Raw genomic sequence first — 18492 nt, forward strand, 5'->3', positions numbered from 1 at the left:
ACACACGCGAGACAGATTAACCGTGGGTTGCTGCTGCGTTCGCTGGAGGAGCGCTGCCGTCGTTATCCGGTGTGGTCTAGTGGCTAGGATACCTGGCTCTCACCCAGGAGGCCCGGGTTCGATTCCCGGTACCGGAAGTGCGCGTTTTTGTTGCTCCTCTTATGCGACTTGTCTCGACTTTGCTCGACTGACGCTACGCTGACGCGTGCACAAAGCCACGTTAAGTATGATTCGTTGCAACACCTGACGGCGAGAGAGATGGGCGTCTATCCACTTGTTATCCAGCCACATACCGGTACCTGTTGTCAAGAGGCTTGGAGGTCTGCAACACATTGCCACGGAGGTGGATGCAGCTAACCACTGTAGTTAGTGTACTGACAGCGCAGGCACGTTCATTAGCTCGCATGCATGTGATGGAGACCGTGTCTGCCACTGCTGTGGCGTACACCTTGGCCTAGGCTTAGGCTTTGCTGTGTATCGACACTTGCATTCCAGCCAGCTGCTTCCGTGGGCGCCTCCGTGGCCATGGCCGTGATCGTCTAGTGGTTAGGACATTGCGTTGTGGCCGCAATAACCCAGGTTCGAATCCTGGTCACGGCAATTTTTGAAAGTTTCTCCTTGCTGCCGTTGCATTGACGATAGTGCACGAGTACCCGAAATCACAGTGCTTCCTTGGTTTTTCACTCGTGTTCCGCAGGCCGCAGTCCGTACTACCACTTCATCACAAGTGCAACCTTCTTGAGCTCACATATGTCTGTTACATGGAACATTCTAGCTCCGCCCGACAGGTACAGCTATGATACTTTAGTGGTTACGGAAAGCCCAGGTTTCGAAACATGGTCACGGCACGAAAACGTCTCTTGATGCTGTCTCCTTAACTGCGACAGCTACAGACAAGTGGCGTCGCTACCATACGGCGGGCACGGCACTTTCTTGTTGTGGATGGCCTAAAGAGATGCTTCCAGTGGACATGGCACGGCGATTGCCAAGATACTTCCATTTCGAAGTGACCTTTGTAGTACAAATGAAACGTTTTGCCGCTGCTGCTCCAACGGTAACGTGGCCGAGCGGTCTAAGGCGCTGGTTTTAGGCACCAGTCTCTTCGGAGGCGTGGGTTCGAATCCCACCGTTGCCAATTTTGACGTCTCATTTTTGTGCCGATGCGGTGTGTTCTCGTGGGGTAGGACGCAGCTCTTGTGACGCGCGTGTTGTGTAGGTAGCGTGGCCGAGCGGTCTAAGGCGCTGGTATCAGGCACCAGTCTCTTTGGAGGCGTGGGTTCCAAACCCACAGGTGCCAAACGTGTAATGTTGCCTGTGTCGTAGACAGCTGCACTCATTGCCCGCAAAGAAAACGGCACAACAAGGCGTGAGCGTCTGTTTCGTGAATTGTCGTAGAACAGTGCGTGGTGCAACGACAGGATTTGTAGGCGCCTTTTGCTCTCATCATTGCTGGCGTTCGTCTCCACGAAATGCGTCCGGAGCACGCCGCTCTATAACGCGAGAGAGTGGATTTTTTTACACTTGTCGTCGATTAACCGTGGGTTGCTGCTGCGTTCGCTGGAGGAGCGCTGCCGTCGTTATCCGGTGTGGTCTAGTGGCTAGGATACCTGGCTCTCACCCAGGAGGCCCGGGTTCGATTCCCGGTACCGGAAGTGCGCGTTTTTGTTGCTCCTCTTATGCGACTTGTCTCGACTTTGCTCGACTGACGCTACGCTGACGCGTGCACAAAGCCACGTTAAGTATGATTCGTTGCAACACCTGACGGCGAGAGAGATGGGCGTCTATCCACTTGTTATCCAGCCACATACCGGTACCTGTTGTCAAGAGGCTTGGAGGTCTGCAACACATTGCCACGGAGGTGGATGCAGCTAACCACTGTAGTTAGTGTACTGACAGCGCAGGCACGTTCATTAGCTCGCATGCATGTGATGGAGACCGTGTCTGCCACTGCTGTGGCGTACACCTTGGCCTAGGCTTAGGCTTTGCTGTGTATCGACACTTGCATTCCAGCCAGCTGCTTCCGTGGGCGCCTCCGTGGCCATGGCCGTGATCGTCTAGTGGTTAGGACATTGCGTTGTGGCCGCAATAACCCAGGTTCGAATCCTGGTCACGGCAATTTTTGAAAGTTTCTCCTTGCTGCCGTTGCATTGACGATAGTGCACGAGTACCCGAAATCACAGTGCTTCCTTGGTTTTTCACTCGTGTTCCGCAGGCCGCAGTCCGTACTACCACTTCATCACAAGTGCAACCTTCTTGAGCTCACATATGTCTGTTACATGGAACATTCTAGCTCCGCCCGACAGGTACAGCTATGATACTTTAGTGGTTACGGAAAGCCCAGGTTTCGAAACATGGTCACGGCACGAAAACGTCTCTTGATGCTGTCTCCTTAACTGCGACAGCTACAGACAAGTGGCGTCGCTACCATACGGCGGGCACGGCACTTTCTTGTTGTGGATGGCCTAAAGAGATGCTTCCAGTGGACATGGCACGGCGATTGCCAAGATACTTCCATTTCGAAGTGACCTTTGTAGTACAAATGAAACGTTTTGCCGCTGCTGCTCCAACGGTAACGTGGCCGAGCGGTCTAAGGCGCTGGTTTTAGGCACCAGTCTCTTCGGAGGCGTGGGTTCGAATCCCACCGTTGCCAATTTTGACGTCTCATTTTTGTGCCGATGCGGTGTGTTCTCGTGGGGTAGGACGCAGCTCTTGTGACGCGCGTGTTGTGTAGGTAGCGTGGCCGAGCGGTCTAAGGCGCTGGTATCAGGCACCAGTCTCTTTGGAGGCGTGGGTTCCAAACCCACAGGTGCCAAACGTGTAATGTTGCCTGTGTCGTAGACAGCTGCACTCATTGCCCGCAAAGAAAACGGCACAACAAGGCGTGAGCGTCTGTTTCGTGAATTGTCGTAGAACAGTGCGTGGTGCAACGACAGGATTTGTAGGCGCCTTTTGCTCTCATCATTGCTGGCGTTCGTCTCCACGAAATGCGTCCGGAGCACGCCGCTCTATAACGCGAGAGAGTGGATTTTTTTACACTTGTCGTCGATTAACCGTGGGTTGCTGCTGCGTTCGCTGGAGGAGCGCTGCCGTCGTTATCCGGTGTGGTCTAGTGGCTAGGATACCTGGCTCTCACCCAGGAGGCCCGGGTTCGATTCCCGGTACCGGAAGTGCGCGTTTTTGTTGCTCCTCTTATGCGACTTGTCTCGACTTTGCTCGACTGACGCTACGCTGACGCGTGCACAAAGCCACGTTAAGTATGATTCGTTGCAACACCTGACGGCGAGAGAGATGGGCGTCTATCCACTTGTTATCCAGCCACATACCGGTACCTGTTGTCAAGAGGCTTGGAGGTCTGCAACACATTGCCACGGAGGTGGATGCAGCTAACCACTGTAGTTAGTGTACTGACAGCGCAGGCACGTTCATTAGCTCGCATGCATGTGATGGAGACCGTGTCTGCCACTGCTGTGGCGTACACCTTGGCCTAGGCTTAGGCTTTGCTGTGTATCGACACTTGCATTCCAGCCAGCTGCTTCCGTGGGCGCCTCCGTGGCCATGGCCGTGATCGTCTAGTGGTTAGGACATTGCGTTGTGGCCGCAATAACCCAGGTTCGAATCCTGGTCACGGCAATTTTTGAAAGTTTCTCCTTGCTGCCGTTGCATTGACGATAGTGCACGAGTACCCGAAATCACAGTGCTTCCTTGGTTTTTCACTCGTGTTCCGCAGGCCGCAGTCCGTACTACCACTTCATCACAAGTGCAACCTTCTTGAGCTCACATATGTCTGTTACATGGAACATTCTAGCTCCGCCCGACAGGTACAGCTATGATACTTTAGTGGTTACGGAAAGCCCAGGTTTCGAAACATGGTCACGGCACGAAAACGTCTCTTGATGCTGTCTCCTTAACTGCGACAGCTACAGACAAGTGGCGTCGCTACCATACGGCGGGCACGGCACTTTCTTGTTGTGGATGGCCTAAAGAGATGCTTCCAGTGGACATGGCACGGCGATTGCCAAGATACTTCCATTTCGAAGTGACCTTTGTAGTACAAATGAAACGTTTTGCCGCTGCTGCTCCAACGGTAACGTGGCCGAGCGGTCTAAGGCGCTGGTTTTAGGCACCAGTCTCTTCGGAGGCGTGGGTTCGAATCCCACCGTTGCCAATTTTGACGTCTCATTTTTGTGCCGATGCGGTGTGTTCTCGTGGGGTAGGACGCAGCTCTTGTGACGCGCGTGTTGTGTAGGTAGCGTGGCCGAGCGGTCTAAGGCGCTGGTATCAGGCACCAGTCTCTTTGGAGGCGTGGGTTCCAAACCCACAGGTGCCAAACGTGTAATGTTGCCTGTGTCGTAGACAGCTGCACTCATTGCCCGCAAAGAAAACGGCACAACAAGGCGTGAGCGTCTGTTTCGTGAATTGTCGTAGAACAGTGCGTGGTGCAACGACAGGATTTGTAGGCGCCTTTTGCTCTCATCATTGCTGGCGTTCGTCTCCACGAAATGCGTCCGGAGCACGCCGCTCTATAACGCGAGAGAGTGGATTTTTTTACACTTGTCGTCGATTAACCGTGGGTTGCTGCTGCGTTCGCTGGAGGAGCGCTGCCGTCGTTATCCGGTGTGGTCTAGTGGCTAGGATACCTGGCTCTCACCCAGGAGGCCCGGGTTCGATTCCCGGTACCGGAAGTGCGCGTTTTTGTTGCTCCTCTTATGCGACTTGTCTCGACTTTGCTCGACTGACGCTACGCTGACGCGTGCACAAAGCCACGTTAAGTATGATTCGTTGCAACACCTGACGGCGAGAGAGATGGGCGTCTATCCACTTGTTATCCAGCCACATACCGGTACCTGTTGTCAAGAGGCTTGGAGGTCTGCAACACATTGCCACGGAGGTGGATGCAGCTAACCACTGTAGTTAGTGTACTGACAGCGCAGGCACGTTCATTAGCTCGCATGCATGTGATGGAGACCGTGTCTGCCACTGCTGTGGCGTACACCTTGGCCTAGGCTTAGGCTTTGCTGTGTATCGACACTTGCATTCCAGCCAGCTGCTTCCGTGGGCGCCTCCGTGGCCATGGCCGTGATCGTCTAGTGGTTAGGACATTGCGTTGTGGCCGCAATAACCCAGGTTCGAATCCTGGTCACGGCAATTTTTGAAAGTTTCTCCTTGCTGCCGTTGCATTGACGATAGTGCACGAGTACCCGAAATCACAGTGCTTCCTTGGTTTTTCACTCGTGTTCCGCAGGCCGCAGTCCGTACTACCACTTCATCACAAGTGCAACCTTCTTGAGCTCACATATGTCTGTTACATGGAACATTCTAGCTCCGCCCGACAGGTACAGCTATGATACTTTAGTGGTTACGGAAAGCCCAGGTTTCGAAACATGGTCACGGCACGAAAACGTCTCTTGATGCTGTCTCCTTAACTGCGACAGCTACAGACAAGTGGCGTCGCTACCATACGGCGGGCACGGCACTTTCTTGTTGTGGATGGCCTAAAGAGATGCTTCCAGTGGACATGGCACGGCGATTGCCAAGATACTTCCATTTCGAAGTGACCTTTGTAGTACAAATGAAACGTTTTGCCGCTGCTGCTCCAACGGTAACGTGGCCGAGCGGTCTAAGGCGCTGGTTTTAGGCACCAGTCTCTTCGGAGGCGTGGGTTCGAATCCCACCGTTGCCAATTTTGACGTCTCATTTTTGTGCCGATGCGGTGTGTTCTCGTGGGGTAGGACGCAGCTCTTGTGACGCGCGTGTTGTGTAGGTAGCGTGGCCGAGCGGTCTAAGGCGCTGGTATCAGGCACCAGTCTCTTTGGAGGCGTGGGTTCCAAACCCACAGGTGCCAAACGTGTAATGTTGCCTGTGTCGTAGACAGCTGCACTCATTGCCCGCAAAGAAAACGGCACAACAAGGCGTGAGCGTCTGTTTCGTGAATTGTCGTAGAACAGTGCGTGGTGCAACGACAGGATTTGTAGGCGCCTTTTGCTCTCATCATTGCTGGCGTTCGTCTCCACGAAATGCGTCCGGAGCACGCCGCTCTATAACGCGAGAGAGTGGATTTTTTTACACTTGTCGTCGATTAACCGTGGGTTGCTGCTGCGTTCGCTGGAGGAGCGCTGCCGTCGTTATCCGGTGTGGTCTAGTGGCTAGGATACCTGGCTCTCACCCAGGAGGCCCGGGTTCGATTCCCGGTACCGGAAGTGCGCGTTTTTGTTGCTCCTCTTATGCGACTTGTCTCGACTTTGCTCGACTGACGCTACGCTGACGCGTGCACAAAGCCACGTTAAGTATGATTCGTTGCAACACCTGACGGCGAGAGAGATGGGCGTCTATCCACTTGTTATCCAGCCACATACCGGTACCTGTTGTCAAGAGGCTTGGAGGTCTGCAACACATTGCCACGGAGGTGGATGCAGCTAACCACTGTAGTTAGTGTACTGACAGCGCAGGCACGTTCATTAGCTCGCATGCATGTGATGGAGACCGTGTCTGCCACTGCTGTGGCGTACACCTTGGCCTAGGCTTAGGCTTTGCTGTGTATCGACACTTGCATTCCAGCCAGCTGCTTCCGTGGGCGCCTCCGTGGCCATGGCCGTGATCGTCTAGTGGTTAGGACATTGCGTTGTGGCCGCAATAACCCAGGTTCGAATCCTGGTCACGGCAATTTTTGAAAGTTTCTCCTTGCTGCCGTTGCATTGACGATAGTGCACGAGTACCCGAAATCACAGTGCTTCCTTGGTTTTTCACTCGTGTTCCGCAGGCCGCAGTCCGTACTACCACTTCATCACAAGTGCAACCTTCTTGAGCTCACATATGTCTGTTACATGGAACATTCTAGCTCCGCCCGACAGGTACAGCTATGATACTTTAGTGGTTACGGAAAGCCCAGGTTTCGAAACATGGTCACGGCACGAAAACGTCTCTTGATGCTGTCTCCTTAACTGCGACAGCTACAGACAAGTGGCGTCGCTACCATACGGCGGGCACGGCACTTTCTTGTTGTGGATGGCCTAAAGAGATGCTTCCAGTGGACATGGCACGGCGATTGCCAAGATACTTCCATTTCGAAGTGACCTTTGTAGTACAAATGAAACGTTTTGCCGCTGCTGCTCCAACGGTAACGTGGCCGAGCGGTCTAAGGCGCTGGTTTTAGGCACCAGTCTCTTCGGAGGCGTGGGTTCGAATCCCACCGTTGCCAATTTTGACGTCTCATTTTTGTGCCGATGCGGTGTGTTCTCGTGGGGTAGGACGCAGCTCTTGTGACGCGCGTGTTGTGTAGGTAGCGTGGCCGAGCGGTCTAAGGCGCTGGTATCAGGCACCAGTCTCTTTGGAGGCGTGGGTTCCAAACCCACAGGTGCCAAACGTGTAATGTTGCCTGTGTCGTAGACAGCTGCACTCATTGCCCGCAAAGAAAACGGCACAACAAGGCGTGAGCGTCTGTTTCGTGAATTGTCGTAGAACAGTGCGTGGTGCAACGACAGGATTTGTAGGCGCCTTTTGCTCTCATCATTGCTGGCGTTCGTCTCCACGAAATGCGTCCGGAGCACGCCGCTCTATAACGCGAGAGAGTGGATTTTTTTACACTTGTCGTCGATTAACCGTGGGTTGCTGCTGCGTTCGCTGGAGGAGCGCTGCCGTCGTTATCCGGTGTGGTCTAGTGGCTAGGATACCTGGCTCTCACCCAGGAGGCCCGGGTTCGATTCCGGTACCGGAAGTGCGCGTTTTTGTTGCTCCTCTTATGCGACTTGTCTCGACTTTGCTCGACTGACGCTACGCTGACGCGTGCACAAAGCCACGTTAAGTATGATTCGTTGCAACACCTGACGGCGAGAGAGATGGGCGTCTATCCACTTGTTATCCAGCCACATACCGGTACCTGTTGTCAAGAGGCTTGGAGGTCTGCAACACATTGCCACGGAGGTGGATGCAGCTAACCACTGTAGTTAGTGTACTGACAGCGCAGGCACGTTCATTAGCTCGCATGCATGTGATGGAGACCGTGTCTGCCACTGCTGTGGCGTACACCTTGGCCTAGGCTTAGGCTTTGCTGTGTATCGACACTTGCATTCCAGCCAGCTGCTTCCGTGGGCGCCTCCGTGGCCATGGCCGTGATCGTCTAGTGGTTAGGACATTGCGTTGTGGCCGCAATAACCCAGGTTCGAATCCTGGTCACGGCAATTTTTGAAAGTTTCTCCTTGCTGCCGTTGCATTGACGATAGTGCACGAGTACCCGAAATCACAGTGCTTCCTTGGTTTTTCACTCGTGTTCCGCAGGCCGCAGTCCGTACTACCACTTCATCACAAGTGCAACCTTCTTGAGCTCACATATGTCTGTTACATGGAACATTCTAGCTCCGCCCGACAGGTACAGCTATGATACTTTAGTGGTTACGGAAAGCCCAGGTTTCGAAACATGGTCACGGCACGAAAACGTCTCTTGATGCTGTCTCCTTAACTGCGACAGCTACAGACAAGTGGCGTCGCTACCATACGGCGGGCACGGCACTTTCTTGTTGTGGATGGCCTAAAGAGATGCTTCCAGTGGACATGGCACGGCGATTGCCAAGATACTTCCATTTCGAAGTGACCTTTGTAGTACAAATGAAACGTTTTGCCGCTGCTGCTCCAACGGTAACGTGGCCGAGCGGTCTAAGGCGCTGGTTTTAGGCACCAGTCTCTTCGGAGGCGTGGGTTCGAATCCCACCGTTGCCATTTTGACGTCTCATTTTTGTGCCGATGCGGTGTGTTCTCGTGGGGTAGGACGCAGCTCTTGTGACGCGCGTGTTGTGTAGGTAGCGTGGCCGAGCGGTCTAAGGCGCTGGTATCAGGCACCAGTCTCTTTGGAGGCGTGGGTTCCAAACCCACAGGTGCCAAACGTGTAATGTTGCCTGTGTCGTAGACAGCTGCACTCATTGCCCGCAAAGAAAACGGCACAACAAGGCGTGAGCGTCTGTTTCGTGAATTGTCGTAGAACAGTGCGTGGTGCAACGACAGGATTTGTAGGCGCCTTTTGCTCTCATCATTGCTGGCGTTCGTCTCCACGAAATGCGTCCGGAGCACGCCGCTCTATAACGCGAGAGAGTGGATTTTTTTACACTTGTCGTCGATTAACCGTGGGTTGCTGCTGCGTTCGCTGGAGGAGCGCTGCCGTCGTTATCCGGTGTGGTCTAGTGGCTAGGATACCTGGCTCTCACCCAGGAGGCCCGGGTTCGATTCCCGGTACCGGAAGTGCGCGTTTTTGTTGCTCCTCTTATGCGACTTGTCTCGACTTTGCTCGACTGACGCTACGCTGACGCGTGCACAAAGCCACGTTAAGTATGATTCGTTGCAACACCTGACGGCGAGAGAGATGGGCGTCTATCCACTTGTTATCCAGCCACATACCGGTACCTGTTGTCAAGAGGCTTGGAGGTCTGCAACACATTGCCACGGAGGTGGATGCAGCTAACCACTGTAGTTAGTGTACTGACAGCGCAGGCACGTTCATTAGCTCGCATGCATGTGATGGAGACCGTGTCTGCCACTGCTGTGGCGTACACCTTGGCCTAGGCTTAGGCTTTGCTGTGTATCGACACTTGCATTCCAGCCAGCTGCTTCCGTGGGCGCCTCCGTGGCCATGGCCGTGATCGTCTAGTGGTTAGGACATTGCGTTGTGGCCGCAATAACCCAGGTTCGAATCCTGGTCACGGCAATTTTTGAAAGTTTCTCCTTGCTGCCGTTGCATTGACGATAGTGCACGAGTACCCGAAATCACAGTGCTTCCTTGGTTTTTCACTCGTGTTCCGCAGGCCGCAGTCCGTACTACCACTTCATCACAAGTGCAACCTTCTTGAGCTCACATATGTCTGTTACATGGAACATTCTAGCTCCGCCCGACAGGTACAGCTATGATACTTTAGTGGTTACGGAAAGCCCAGGTTTCGAAACATGGTCACGGCACGAAAACGTCTCTTGATGCTGTCTCCTTAACTGCGACAGCTACAGACAAGTGGCGTCGCTACCATACGGCGGGCACGGCACTTTCTTGTTGTGGATGGCCTAAAGAGATGCTTCCAGTGGACATGGCACGGCGATTGCCACACACGCGAGACAGATGAAGTGACCTTTGTAGTACAAATGAAACGTTTTGCCGCTGCTGCTCCAACGGTAACGTGGCCGAGCGGTCTAAGGCGCTGGTTTTAGGCACCAGTCTCTTCGGAGGCGTGGGTTCGAATCCCACCGTTGCCAATTTTGACGTCTCATTTTTGTGCCGATGCGGTGTGTTCTCGTGGGGTAGGACGCAGCTCTTGTGACGCGCGTGTTGTGTAGGTAGCGTGGCCGAGCGGTCTAAGGCGCTGGTATCAGGCACCAGTCTCTTTGGAGGCGTGGGTTCCAAACCCACAGGTGCCAAACGTGTAATGTTGCCTGTGTCGTAGACAGCTGCACTCATTGCCCGCAAAGAAAACGGCACAACAAGGCGTGAGCGTCTGTTTCGTGAATTGTCGTAGAACAGTGCGTGGTGCAACGACAGGATTTGTAGGCGCCTTTTGCTCTCATCATTGCTGGCGTTCGTCTCCACGAAATGCGTCCGGAGCACGCCGCTCTATAACGCGAGAGAGTGGATTTTTTTACACTTGTCGTCGATTAACCGTGGGTTGCTGCTGCGTTCGCTGGAGGAGCGCTGCCGTCGTTATCCGGTGTGGTCTAGTGGCTAGGATACCTGGCTCTCACCCAGGAGGCCCGGGTTCGATTCCCGGTACCGGAAGTGCGCGTTTTTGTTGCTCCTCTTATGCGACTTGTCTCGACTTTGCTCGACTGACGCTACGCTGACGCGTGCACAAAGCCACGTTAAGTATGATTCGTTGCAACACCTGACGGCGAGAGAGATGGGCGTCTATCCACTTGTTATCCAGCCACATACCGGTACCTGTTGTCAAGAGGCTTGGAGGTCTGCAACACATTGCCACGGAGGTGGATGCAGCTAACCACTGTAGTTAGTGTACTGACAGCGCAGGCACGTTCATTAGCTCGCATGCATGTGATGGAGACCGTGTCTGCCACTGCTGTGGCGTACACCTTGGCCTAGGCTTAGGCTTTGCTGTGTATCGACACTTGCATTCCAGCCAGCTGCTTCCGTGGGCGCCTCCGTGGCCATGGCCGTGATCGTCTAGTGGTTAGGACATTGCGTTGTGGCCGCAATAACCCAGGTTCGAATCCTGGTCACGGCAATTTTTGAAAGTTTCTCCTTGCTGCCGTTGCATTGACGATAGTGCACGAGTACCCGAAATCACAGTGCTTCCTTGGTTTTTCACTCGTGTTCCGCAGGCCGCAGTCCGTACTACCACTTCATCACAAGTGCAACCTTCTTGAGCTCACATATGTCTGTTACATGGAACATTCTAGCTCCGCCCGACAGGTACAGCTATGATACTTTAGTGGTTACGGAAAGCCCAGGTTTCGAAACATGGTCACGGCACGAAAACGTCTCTTGATGCTGTCTCCTTAACTGCGACAGCTACAGACAAGTGGCGTCGCTACCATACGGCGGGCACGGCACTTTCTTGTTGTGGATGGCCTAAAGAGATGCTTCCAGTGGACATGGCACGGCGATTGCCAAGATACTTCCATTTCGAAGTGACCTTTGTAGTACAAATGAAACGTTTTGCCGCTGCTGCTCCAACGGTAACGTGGCCGAGCGGTCTAAGGCGCTGGTTTTAGGCACCAGTCTCTTCGGAGGCGTGGGTTCGAATCCCACCGTTGCCAATTTTGACGTCTCATTTTTGTGCCGATGCGGTGTGTTCTCGTGGGGTAGGACGCAGCTCTTGTGACGCGCGTGTTGTGTAGGTAGCGTGGCCGAGCGGTCTAAGGCGCTGGTATCAGGCACCAGTCTCTTTGGAGGCGTGGGTTCCAAACCCACAGGTGCCAAACGTGTAATGTTGCCTGTGTCGTAGACAGCTGCACTCATTGCCCGCAAAGAAAACGGCACAACAAGGCGTGAGCGTCTGTTTCGTGAATTGTCGTAGAACAGTGCGTGGTGCAACGACAGGATTTGTAGGCGCCTTTTGCTCTCATCATTGCTGGCGTTCGTCTCCACGAAATGCGTCCGGAGCACGCCGCTCTATAACGCGAGAGAGTGGATTTTTTTACACTTGTCGTCGATTAACCGTGGGTTGCTGCTGCGTTCGCTGGAGGAGCGCTGCCGTCGTTATCCGGTGTGGTCTAGTGGCTAGGATACCTGGCTCTCACCCAGGAGGCCCGGGTTCGATTCCCGGTACCGGAAGTGCGCGTTTTTGTTGCTCCTCTTATGCGACTTGTCTCGACTTTGCTCGACTGACGCTACGCTGACGCGTGCACAAAGCCACGTTAAGTATGATTCGTTGCAACACCTGACGGCGAGAGAGATGGGCGTCTATCCACTTGTTATCCAGCCACATACCGGTACCTGTTGTCAAGAGGCTTGGAGGTCTGCAACACATTGCCACGGAGGTGGATGCAGCTAACCACTGTAGTTAGTGTACTGACAGCGCAGGCACGTTCATTAGCTCGCATGCATGTGATGGAGACCGTGTCTGCCACTGCTGTGGCGTACACCTTGGCCTAGGCTTAGGCTTTGCTGTGTATCGACACTTGCATTCCAGCCAGCTGCTTCCGTGGGCGCCTCCGTGGCCATGGCCGTGATCGTCTAGTGGTTAGGACATTGCGTTGTGGCCGCAATAACCCAGGTTCGAATCCTGGTCACGGCAATTTTTGAAAGTTTCTCCTTGCTGCCGTTGCATTGACGATAGTGCACGAGTACCCGAAATCACAGTGCTTCCTTGGTTTTTCACTCGTGTTCCGCAGGCCGCAGTCCGTACTACCACTTCATCACAAGTGCAACCTTCTTGAGCTCACATATGTCTGTTACATGGAACATTCTAGCTCCGCCCGACAGGTACAGCTATGATACTTTAGTGGTTACGGAAAGCCCAGGTTTCGAAACATGGTCACGGCACGAAAACGTCTCTTGATGCTGTCTCCTTAACTGCGACAGCTACAGACAAGTGGCGTCGCTACCATACGGCGGGCACGGCACTTTCTTGTTGTGGATGGCCTAAAGAGATGCTTCCAGTGGACATGGCACGGCGATTGCCAAGATACTTCCATTTCGAAGTGACCTTTGTAGTACAAATGAAACGTTTTGCCGCTGCTGCTCCAACGGTAACGTGGCCGAGCGGTCTAAGGCGCTGGTTTTAGGCACCAGTCTCTTCGGAGGCGTGGGTTCGAATCCCACCGTTGCCAATTTTGACGTCTCATTTTTGTGCCGATGCGGTGTGTTCTCGTGGGGTAGGACGCAGCTCTTGTGACGCGCGTGTTGTGTAGGTAGCGTGGCCGAGCGGTCTAAGGCGCTGGTATCAGGCACCAGTCTCTTTGGAGGCGTGGGTTCCAAACCCACAGGTGCCAAACGTGTAATGTTGCCTGTGTCGTAGACAGCTGCACTCATTGCCCGCAAAGAAAACGGCACAACAAGGCGTGAGCGTCTGTTTCGTGAATTGTCGTAGAACAGTGCGTGGTGCAACGACAGGATTTGTAGGCGCCTTTTGCTCTCATCATTGCTGGCGTTCGTCTCCACGAAATGCGTCCGGAGCACGCCGCTCTATAACGCGAGAGAGTGGATTTTTTTACACTTGTCGTCGATTAACCGTGGGTTGCTGCTGCGTTCGCTGGAGGAGCGCTGCCGTCGTTATCCGGTGTGGTCTAGTGGCTAGGATACCTGGCTCTCACCCAGGAGGCCCGGGTTCGATTCCCGGTACCGGAAGTGCGCGTTTTTGTTGCTCCTCTTATGCGACTTGTCTCGACTTTGCTCGACTGACGCTACGCTGACGCGTGCACAAAGCCACGTTAAGTATGATTCGTTGCAACACCTGACGGCGAGAGAGATGGGCGTCTATCCACTTGTTATCCAGCCACATACCGGTACCTGTTGTCAAGAGGCTTGGAGGTCTGCAACACATTGCCACGGAGGTGGATGCAGCTAACCACTGTAGTTAGTGTACTGACAGCGCAGGCACGTTCATTAGCTCGCATGCATGTGATGGAGACCGTGTCTGCCACTGCTGTGGCGTACACCTTGGCCTAGGCTTAGGCTTTGCTGTGTATCGACACTTGCATTCCAGCCAGCTGCTTCCGTGGGCGCCTCCGTGGCCATGGCCGTGATCGTCTAGTGGTTAGGACATTGCGTTGTGGCCGCAATAACCCAGGTTCGAATCCTGGTCACGGCAATTTTTGAAAGTTTCTCCTTGCTGCCGTTGCATTGACGATAGTGCACGAGTACCCGAAATCACAGTGCTTCCTTGGTTTTTCACTCGTGTTCCGCAGGCCGCAGTCCGTACTACCACTTCATCACAAGTGCAACCTTCTTGAGCTCACATATGTCTGTTACATGGAACATTCTAGCTCCGCCCGACAGGTACAGCTATGATACTTTAGTGGTTACGGAAAGCCCAGGTTTCGAAACATGGTCACGGCACGAAAACGTCTCTTGATGCTGTCTCCTTAACTGCGACAGCTACAGACAAGTGGCGTCGCTACCATACGGCGGGCACGGCACTTTCTTGTTGTGGATGGCCTAAAGAGATGCTTCCAGTGGACATGGCACGGCGATTGCCAAGATACTTCCATTTCGAAGTGACCTTTGTAGTACAAATGAAACGTTTTGCCGCTGCTGCTCCAACGGTAACGTGGCCGAGCGGTCTAAGGCGCTGGTTTTAGGCACCAGTCTCTTCGGAGGCGTGGGTTCGAATCCCACCGTTGCCAATTTTGACGTCTCATTTTTGTGCCGATGCGGTGTGTTCTCGTGGGGTAGGACGCAGCTCTTGTGACGCGCGTGTTGTGTAGGTAGCGTGGCCGAGCGGTCTAAGGCGCTGGTATCAGGCACCAGTCTCTTTGGAGGCGTGGGTTCCAAACCCACAGGTGCCAAACGTGTAATGTTGCCTGTGTCGTAGACAGCTGCACTCATTGCCCGCAAAGAAAACGGCACAACAAGGCGTGAGCGTCTGTTTCGTGAATTGTCGTAGAACAGTGCGTGGTGCAACGACAGGATTTGTAGGCGCCTTTTGCTCTCATCATTGCTGGCGTTCGTCTCCACGAAATGCGTCCGGAGCACGCCGCTCTATAACGCGAGAGAGTGGATTTTTTTACACTTGTCGTCGATTAACCGTGGGTTGCTGCTGCGTTCGCTGGAGGAGCGCTGCCGTCGTTATCCGGTGTGGTCTAGTGGCTAGGATACCTGGCTCTCACCCAGGAGGCCCGGGTTCGATTCCCGGTACCGGAAGTGCGCGTTTTTGTTGCTCCTCTTATGCGACTTGTCTCGACTTTGCTCGACTGACGCTACGCTGACGCGTGCACAAAGCCACGTTAAGTATGATTCGTTGCAACACCTGACGGCGAGAGAGATGGGCGTCTATCCACTTGTTATCCAGCCACATACCGGTACCTGTTGTCAAGAGGCTTGGAGGTCTGCAACACATTGCCACGGAGGTGGATGCAGCTAACCACTGTAGTTAGTGTACTGACAGCGCAGGCACGTTCATTAGCTCGCATGCATGTGATGGAGACCGTGTCTGCCACTGCTGTGGCGTACACCTTGGCCTAGGCTTAGGCTTTGCTGTGTATCGACACTTGCATTCCAGCCAGCTGCTTCCGTGGGCGCCTCCGTGGCCATGGCCGTGATCGTCTAGTGGTTAGGACATTGCGTTGTGGCCGCAATAACCCAGGTTCGAATCCTGGTCACGGCAATTTTTGAAAGTTTCTCCTTGCTGCCGTTGCATTGACGATAGTGCACGAGTACCCGAAATCACAGTGCTTCCTTGGTTTTTCACTCGTGTTCCGCAGGCCGCAGTCCGTACTACCACTTCATCACAAGTGCAACCTTCTTGAGCTCACATATGTCTGTTACATGGAACATTCTAGCTCCGCCCGACAGGTACAGCTATGATACTTTAGTGGTTACGGAAAGCCCAGGTTTCGAAACATGGTCACGGCACGAAAACGTCTCTTGATGCTGTCTCCTTAACTGCGACAGCTACAGACAAGTGGCGTCGCTACCATACGGCGGGCACGGCACTTTCTTGTTGTGGATGGCCTAAAGAGATGCTTCCAGTGGACATGGCACGGCGATTGCCAAGATACTTCCATTTCGAAGTGACCTTTGTAGTACAAATGAAACGTTTTGCCGCTGCTGCTCCAACGGTAACGTGGCCGAGCGGTCTAAGGCGCTGGTTTTAGGCACCAGTCTCTTCGGAGGCGTGGGTTCGAATCCCACCGTTGCCAATTTTGACGTCTCATTTTTGTGCCGATGCGGTGTGTTCTCGTGGGGTAGGACGCAGCTCTTGTGACGCGCGTGTTGTGTAGGTAGCGTGGCCGAGCGGTCTAAGGCGCTGGTATCAGGCACCAGTCTCTTTGGAGGCGTGGGTTCCAAACCCACAGGTGCCAAACGTGTAATGTTGCCTGTGTCGTAGACAGCTGCACTCATTGCCCGCAAAGAAAACGGCACAACAAGGCGTGAGCGTCTGTTTCGTGAATTGTCGTAGAACAGTGCGTGGTGCAACGACAGGATTTGTAGGCGCCTTTTGCTCTCATCATTGCTGGCGTTCGTCTCCACGAAATGCGTCCGGAGCACGCCGCTCTATAACGCGAGAGAGTGGATTTTTTTACACTTGTCGTCGATTAACCGTGGGTTGCTGCTGCGTTCGCTGGAGGAGCGCTGCCGTCGTTATCCGGTGTGGTCTAGTGGCTAGGATACCTGGCTCTCACCCAGGAGGCCCGGGTTCGATTCCCGGTACCGGAAGTGCGCGTTTTTGTTGCTCCTCTTATGCGACTTGTCTCGACTTTGCTCGACTGACGCTACGCTGACGCGTGCACAAAGCCACGTTAAGTATGATTCGTTGCAACACCTGACGGCGAGAGAGATGGGCGTCTATCCACTTGTTATCCAGCCACATACCGGTACCTGTTGTCAAGAGGCTTGGAGGTCTGCAACACATTGCCACGGAGGTGGATGCAGCTAACCACTGTAGTTAGTGTACTGACAGCGCAGGCACGTTCATTAGCTCGCATGCATGTGATGGAGACCGTGTCTGCCACTGCTGTGGCGTACACCTTGGCCTAGGCTTAGGCTTTGCTGTGTATCGACACTTGCATTCCAGCCAGCTGCTTCCGTGGGCGCCTCCGTGGCCATGGCCGTGATCGTCTAGTGGTTAGGACATTGCGTTGTGGCCGCAATAACCCAGGTTCGAATCCTGGTCACGGCAATTTTTGAAAGTTTCTCCTTGCTGCCGTTGCATTGACGATAGTGCACGAGTACCCGAAATCACAGTGCTTCCTTGGTTTTTCACTCGTGTTCCGCAGGCCGCAGTCCGTACTACCACTTCATCACAAGTGCAACCTTCTTGAGCTCACATATGTCTGTTACATGGAACATTCTAGCTCCGCCCGACAGGTACAGCTATGATACTTTAGTGGTTACGGAAAGCCCAGGTTTCGAAACATGGTCACGGCACGAAAACGTCTCTTGATGCTGTCTCCTTAACTGCGACAGCTACAGACAAGTGGCGTCGCTACCATACGGCGGGCACGGCACTTTCTTGTTGTGGATGGCCTAAAGAGATGCTTCCAGTGGACATGGCACGGCGATTGCCAAGATACTTCCATTTCGAAGTGACCTTTGTAGTACAAATGAAACGTTTTGCCGCTGCTGCTCCAACGGTAACGTGGCCGAGCGGTCTAAGGCGCTGGTTTTAGGCACCAGTCTCTTCGGAGGCGTGGGTTCGAATCCCACCGTTGCCAATTTTGACGTCTCATTTTTGTGCCGATGCGGTGTGTTCTCGTGGGGTAGGACGCAGCTCTTGTGACGCGCGTGTTGTGTAGGTAGCGTGGCCGAGCGGTCTAAGGCGCTGGTATCAGGCACCAGTCTCTTTGGAGGCGTGGGTTCCAAACCCACAGGTGCCAAACGTGTAATGTTGCCTGTGTCGTAGACAGCTGCACTCATTGCCCGCAAAGAAAACGGCACAACAAGGCGTGAGCGTCTGTTTCGTGAATTGTCGTAGAACAGTGCGTGGTGCAACGACAGGATTTGTAGGCGCCTTTTGCTCTCATCATTGCTGGCGTTCGTCTCCACGAAATGCGTCCGGAGCACGCCGCTCTATAACGCGAGAGAGTGGATTTTTTTACACTTGTCGTCGATTAACCGTGGGTTGCTGCTGCGTTCGCTGGAGGAGCGCTGCCGTCGTTATCCGGTGTGGTCTAGTGGCTAGGATACCTGGCTCTCACCCAGGAGGCCCGGGTTCGATTCCCGGTACCGGAAGTGCGCGTTTTTGTTGCTCCTCTTATGCGACTTGTCTCGACTTTGCTCGACTGACGCTACGCTGACGCGTGCACAAAGCCACGTTAAGTATGATTCGTTGCAACACCTGACGGCGAGAGAGATGGGCGTCTATCCACTTGTTATCCAGCCACATACCGGTACCTGTTGTCAAGAGG

At 53.9% G+C, this 18492-nt stretch overlaps 37 non-coding genes across 37 annotated transcripts; all 37 read left to right on the plus strand.

The window, feature by feature from the left end:
- Positions 1-65: 65 nt before the first annotated feature.
- Trnae-cuc (transfer RNA glutamic acid (anticodon CUC)) lies at positions 66-137 on the plus strand. Its single transcript has one exon. It is a non-coding gene; the product is annotated as a tRNA-Glu (tRNA).
- Positions 138-528: 391 nt separating this feature from the next.
- Positions 529-600, plus strand: Trnah-gug (transfer RNA histidin (anticodon GUG)). The gene has a single exon. It is a non-coding gene; the product is annotated as a tRNA-His (tRNA).
- A 453-nt stretch (positions 601-1053) lies between these two features.
- Positions 1054-1135, plus strand: Trnal-uag (transfer RNA leucine (anticodon UAG)). Its single transcript has one exon. It is a non-coding gene; the product is annotated as a tRNA-Leu (tRNA).
- Positions 1136-1580: 445 nt separating this feature from the next.
- Trnae-cuc (transfer RNA glutamic acid (anticodon CUC)) lies at positions 1581-1652 on the plus strand. Its single transcript has one exon. It is a non-coding gene; the product is annotated as a tRNA-Glu (tRNA).
- Positions 1653-2043: 391 nt separating this feature from the next.
- On the plus strand, positions 2044-2115 carry Trnah-gug (transfer RNA histidin (anticodon GUG)). The gene has a single exon. It is a non-coding gene; the product is annotated as a tRNA-His (tRNA).
- A 453-nt stretch (positions 2116-2568) lies between these two features.
- On the plus strand, positions 2569-2650 carry Trnal-uag (transfer RNA leucine (anticodon UAG)). Its single transcript has one exon. It is a non-coding gene; the product is annotated as a tRNA-Leu (tRNA).
- Positions 2651-3095: 445 nt separating this feature from the next.
- Positions 3096-3167, plus strand: Trnae-cuc (transfer RNA glutamic acid (anticodon CUC)). Its single transcript has one exon. It is a non-coding gene; the product is annotated as a tRNA-Glu (tRNA).
- A 391-nt stretch (positions 3168-3558) lies between these two features.
- Positions 3559-3630, plus strand: Trnah-gug (transfer RNA histidin (anticodon GUG)). The gene has a single exon. It is a non-coding gene; the product is annotated as a tRNA-His (tRNA).
- Positions 3631-4083: 453 nt separating this feature from the next.
- On the plus strand, positions 4084-4165 carry Trnal-uag (transfer RNA leucine (anticodon UAG)). Its single transcript has one exon. It is a non-coding gene; the product is annotated as a tRNA-Leu (tRNA).
- Positions 4166-4610: 445 nt separating this feature from the next.
- On the plus strand, positions 4611-4682 carry Trnae-cuc (transfer RNA glutamic acid (anticodon CUC)). The gene has a single exon. It is a non-coding gene; the product is annotated as a tRNA-Glu (tRNA).
- A 391-nt stretch (positions 4683-5073) lies between these two features.
- Positions 5074-5145, plus strand: Trnah-gug (transfer RNA histidin (anticodon GUG)). Its single transcript has one exon. It is a non-coding gene; the product is annotated as a tRNA-His (tRNA).
- A 453-nt stretch (positions 5146-5598) lies between these two features.
- On the plus strand, positions 5599-5680 carry Trnal-uag (transfer RNA leucine (anticodon UAG)). The gene has a single exon. It is a non-coding gene; the product is annotated as a tRNA-Leu (tRNA).
- Positions 5681-6125: 445 nt separating this feature from the next.
- Trnae-cuc (transfer RNA glutamic acid (anticodon CUC)) lies at positions 6126-6197 on the plus strand. The gene has a single exon. It is a non-coding gene; the product is annotated as a tRNA-Glu (tRNA).
- Positions 6198-6588: 391 nt separating this feature from the next.
- Positions 6589-6660, plus strand: Trnah-gug (transfer RNA histidin (anticodon GUG)). The gene has a single exon. It is a non-coding gene; the product is annotated as a tRNA-His (tRNA).
- A 453-nt stretch (positions 6661-7113) lies between these two features.
- On the plus strand, positions 7114-7195 carry Trnal-uag (transfer RNA leucine (anticodon UAG)). Its single transcript has one exon. It is a non-coding gene; the product is annotated as a tRNA-Leu (tRNA).
- A 445-nt stretch (positions 7196-7640) lies between these two features.
- Positions 7641-7711, plus strand: Trnae-cuc (transfer RNA glutamic acid (anticodon CUC)). The gene has a single exon. It is a non-coding gene; the product is annotated as a tRNA-Glu (tRNA).
- Positions 7712-8102: 391 nt separating this feature from the next.
- Trnah-gug (transfer RNA histidin (anticodon GUG)) lies at positions 8103-8174 on the plus strand. The gene has a single exon. It is a non-coding gene; the product is annotated as a tRNA-His (tRNA).
- A 453-nt stretch (positions 8175-8627) lies between these two features.
- On the plus strand, positions 8628-8709 carry Trnal-uag (transfer RNA leucine (anticodon UAG)). The gene has a single exon. It is a non-coding gene; the product is annotated as a tRNA-Leu (tRNA).
- Positions 8710-9153: 444 nt separating this feature from the next.
- Positions 9154-9225, plus strand: Trnae-cuc (transfer RNA glutamic acid (anticodon CUC)). The gene has a single exon. It is a non-coding gene; the product is annotated as a tRNA-Glu (tRNA).
- Positions 9226-9616: 391 nt separating this feature from the next.
- Trnah-gug (transfer RNA histidin (anticodon GUG)) lies at positions 9617-9688 on the plus strand. The gene has a single exon. It is a non-coding gene; the product is annotated as a tRNA-His (tRNA).
- Positions 9689-10142: 454 nt separating this feature from the next.
- Trnal-uag (transfer RNA leucine (anticodon UAG)) lies at positions 10143-10224 on the plus strand. The gene has a single exon. It is a non-coding gene; the product is annotated as a tRNA-Leu (tRNA).
- Positions 10225-10669: 445 nt separating this feature from the next.
- Positions 10670-10741, plus strand: Trnae-cuc (transfer RNA glutamic acid (anticodon CUC)). Its single transcript has one exon. It is a non-coding gene; the product is annotated as a tRNA-Glu (tRNA).
- A 391-nt stretch (positions 10742-11132) lies between these two features.
- Trnah-gug (transfer RNA histidin (anticodon GUG)) lies at positions 11133-11204 on the plus strand. The gene has a single exon. It is a non-coding gene; the product is annotated as a tRNA-His (tRNA).
- Positions 11205-11657: 453 nt separating this feature from the next.
- Positions 11658-11739, plus strand: Trnal-uag (transfer RNA leucine (anticodon UAG)). Its single transcript has one exon. It is a non-coding gene; the product is annotated as a tRNA-Leu (tRNA).
- Positions 11740-12184: 445 nt separating this feature from the next.
- Positions 12185-12256, plus strand: Trnae-cuc (transfer RNA glutamic acid (anticodon CUC)). The gene has a single exon. It is a non-coding gene; the product is annotated as a tRNA-Glu (tRNA).
- Positions 12257-12647: 391 nt separating this feature from the next.
- Positions 12648-12719, plus strand: Trnah-gug (transfer RNA histidin (anticodon GUG)). Its single transcript has one exon. It is a non-coding gene; the product is annotated as a tRNA-His (tRNA).
- A 453-nt stretch (positions 12720-13172) lies between these two features.
- On the plus strand, positions 13173-13254 carry Trnal-uag (transfer RNA leucine (anticodon UAG)). The gene has a single exon. It is a non-coding gene; the product is annotated as a tRNA-Leu (tRNA).
- Positions 13255-13699: 445 nt separating this feature from the next.
- Trnae-cuc (transfer RNA glutamic acid (anticodon CUC)) lies at positions 13700-13771 on the plus strand. The gene has a single exon. It is a non-coding gene; the product is annotated as a tRNA-Glu (tRNA).
- A 391-nt stretch (positions 13772-14162) lies between these two features.
- Trnah-gug (transfer RNA histidin (anticodon GUG)) lies at positions 14163-14234 on the plus strand. The gene has a single exon. It is a non-coding gene; the product is annotated as a tRNA-His (tRNA).
- A 453-nt stretch (positions 14235-14687) lies between these two features.
- Trnal-uag (transfer RNA leucine (anticodon UAG)) lies at positions 14688-14769 on the plus strand. Its single transcript has one exon. It is a non-coding gene; the product is annotated as a tRNA-Leu (tRNA).
- A 445-nt stretch (positions 14770-15214) lies between these two features.
- On the plus strand, positions 15215-15286 carry Trnae-cuc (transfer RNA glutamic acid (anticodon CUC)). Its single transcript has one exon. It is a non-coding gene; the product is annotated as a tRNA-Glu (tRNA).
- A 391-nt stretch (positions 15287-15677) lies between these two features.
- Trnah-gug (transfer RNA histidin (anticodon GUG)) lies at positions 15678-15749 on the plus strand. Its single transcript has one exon. It is a non-coding gene; the product is annotated as a tRNA-His (tRNA).
- Positions 15750-16202: 453 nt separating this feature from the next.
- Positions 16203-16284, plus strand: Trnal-uag (transfer RNA leucine (anticodon UAG)). The gene has a single exon. It is a non-coding gene; the product is annotated as a tRNA-Leu (tRNA).
- A 445-nt stretch (positions 16285-16729) lies between these two features.
- On the plus strand, positions 16730-16801 carry Trnae-cuc (transfer RNA glutamic acid (anticodon CUC)). Its single transcript has one exon. It is a non-coding gene; the product is annotated as a tRNA-Glu (tRNA).
- Positions 16802-17192: 391 nt separating this feature from the next.
- On the plus strand, positions 17193-17264 carry Trnah-gug (transfer RNA histidin (anticodon GUG)). Its single transcript has one exon. It is a non-coding gene; the product is annotated as a tRNA-His (tRNA).
- Positions 17265-17717: 453 nt separating this feature from the next.
- Trnal-uag (transfer RNA leucine (anticodon UAG)) lies at positions 17718-17799 on the plus strand. The gene has a single exon. It is a non-coding gene; the product is annotated as a tRNA-Leu (tRNA).
- A 445-nt stretch (positions 17800-18244) lies between these two features.
- Trnae-cuc (transfer RNA glutamic acid (anticodon CUC)) lies at positions 18245-18316 on the plus strand. Its single transcript has one exon. It is a non-coding gene; the product is annotated as a tRNA-Glu (tRNA).
- The last annotated feature ends 176 nt before the right edge of the window (positions 18317-18492 follow it).

The sequence above is a fragment of the Schistocerca gregaria genome, unplaced genomic scaffold (genome assembly GCF_023897955.1).
Source record: "Schistocerca gregaria isolate iqSchGreg1 unplaced genomic scaffold, iqSchGreg1.2 ptg001134l, whole genome shotgun sequence".
Lineage (NCBI taxonomy): Eukaryota > Metazoa > Arthropoda > Insecta > Orthoptera > Acrididae > Schistocerca > Schistocerca gregaria.